This window comes from Haemaphysalis longicornis, unplaced genomic scaffold, assembly GCF_048455015.1.
Source record: "Haemaphysalis longicornis isolate Haplotype H1 unplaced genomic scaffold, Haemaphysalis longicornis Haplotype H1 scaffold_8, whole genome shotgun sequence".
In the NCBI taxonomy this organism is placed as follows: Eukaryota; Metazoa; Arthropoda; class Arachnida; order Ixodida; family Ixodidae; genus Haemaphysalis; species Haemaphysalis longicornis.
The window spans coordinates 44,471,778-44,474,084 of NW_027526445.1; the positions used below are offsets into that span (position 1 = coordinate 44,471,778).

Consider the following 2,307-nt stretch of genomic DNA (forward strand, 5'->3'; position numbering starts at 1 on the left):
GGAGGTTAAAAAAATTGCTTGGTCGCAATTCGTTCGCTTAGTTGAAACGAAGCCAGGACACGTTTGTGAATGGAAGAGTGTGCCTTTCTTTACTTGGTTTGTTTGTACACTGTATCTGGCTCCAAGTCAAGGCCGCTTCACACAAGCGCACATGCGACGCTTCGCTGACTGGTACGCCAGTAGGAAAATATAAGGCCTCTTGAAGGCAGGAGAAGAGTCAGCGAAGTCAATATAGGTACTAATGAAATAAAATCAACTGATATTTTTACCGTACAGCGTAAAACTAGGGCGCGGGAAGCACTTTTTTGCACTGAGCGAACAAGCACAGCGGTCAGGAGCACGACTACGCATCTGCGAACGCTTTTCCGTCTACGAAATGCAATTGCTAGACGTGAGCTACTGTGGAAACTCGGGCGACGCTTACTGCACGAGCGCAGTACAACAAATAGTCACCTAAGCTGCTTGAAATGCCAAAACTAAATAAAAGTGTAAACCGGTTATACAATATATACCCTATATTAGCAAGGCATTCGGATCCCGCTTCGTGGCTGAGTGGTCTGGGGTGCTGGGTATGTCACCGCAAGTGTTTTGCAAGTCACGAGTTCGAATCCCCGCGGGTACATGCTTTTTTTTTGTAACTTAACTTTTTTGTTTTCCGCCGATGTTTTCTATATTGAGTTCACCTTTTTTTGGGTCGCAACGTTCATGGCTACACGAACTAGTTCACAAAACGCGCGCAGGCTGAAACTGGCGTGCTAGCGAGTTCTCGTTGGCGTGCTGTTGCCATAAGCACCGACTGCTTGCAGGCAGTGGGCACAGGCCAGAATGAACAGACCCTTGGCCTGGTGCGAACACGCTTTTTACGATACAGGCATGAGGGAGGCAAGCTCCAAATATGGGGGAAAAGCGCATGACATTTGGGCGTCTGCGGGTACGCGGAGGGCGTTCATGCACTGCGTAGGTCTCGGCTAGTGAATGCTACGACTACAAGCCGTCCTGGGAGGCTTATCTTGCGCATTTTACAGCCGACAACATGGCAGAAGCGCGGTACGATGATTACTGAGATATTGAGAATGCCCATCCAACAACGCCATTGGTTATGTTTTACAGAACCGAAACCGAAACCGAAACTTGTTTGATTGCTAACCTTGGGCATCGTCCAATCACGGCGCCCCTCCTCCCAACGTCACAGCCTTAGTTGGTGCGGCCGCCGCAAACCGCGCATGGTAGTTTTTCTTCTTTCGCGCTTTGTAAAATAATTACCGATTTGTCAACCGGATAAACGATGAAAAGTGTGCTAATTTGAGCCAGTCTACGCAGTGCAAGCAAAAACGGGAGCTTGACAAATTCACTTCAGTGTCCCTTTAAGGTTGATTGTCAGGCCATGCCTGATACAGATTGGGGTACACAGAAAACCCGAGGTAGTATCCCGTGGTACTCTGTGTTGAATTTTATCAACAGGGTCAACATATAGTGTCAGGAATGCGCAACAACGCGCAATTGGGCTTCACATGCCGACTCGCTTTATTAGTTCACGTTTGAGACAAACCTTGAAATTACTTTGTATATGCCGGTAAACGTGTGTCAGCAAACATTATTTGGATAACGAACTGGCGTGCGAGATAATCTTTAATTACGGGAGAGACATAGTAGCCCTTTTTCACTCACTTAGGATCATTATGAAAATTTCTTGCCTTGCCATAATAAAAAAGTATTCCCGAAACTTCAAGCATTTACTTTCGCACTTCGAACAGCGCGTTTCCGCCACATGTGACCATTACGGGTCTCATATCAAGAATCGCACACGCCCTTATGCAGCCCCGGTAAATCAGTGACCTCTAAAATGAACTTTGCCATTCGTTGTTGTATTAAAGGATCTATAATCTTGATGTACCGAAAATCCAGATCCTTCCAATCAGGTTTCAGTTTAACCATGTAAAACACTTTCCAGACATTTATATGAGGTTCATTTATCACAACAAAACGATTCCAATCGTAGCGGGCATTAGACGTAATCAGGGATTTACAAAAGCACGATTGACTTGCTACGTTACCGAGAACATTTCCAAGAAACCGGCCTTACTGAGCCCCTACTCTGAAATAGAGATATATTCCAAAATTTTGAATCTAGCTCCAGCAGCTTCGGTTGGGGCGTTGATAAGTTGCCCACCCAGTAGATGCGTTGTTCGGATTAGCTGGAACTTGTCTGTGACAGCGGACGCTCGCTACATGCAGCCGAAATAGCTCAGTTGGGAGAGCGTTAGACTGAAGATCTAAAGGTCCCTGGTTCGATCCCGGGTTTCGGCA

At 46.4% G+C, this 2,307-nt stretch overlaps 1 non-coding gene across 1 annotated transcript; it reads left to right on the forward strand.

Annotated features, from left to right (window-relative positions):
• The first annotated feature begins 2,234 nt into the window (after nucleotides 1-2,234).
• Nucleotides 2,235-2,307, forward strand: Trnaf-gaa (transfer RNA phenylalanine (anticodon GAA)). Its single transcript has one exon. It is a non-coding gene; the product is annotated as a tRNA-Phe (tRNA).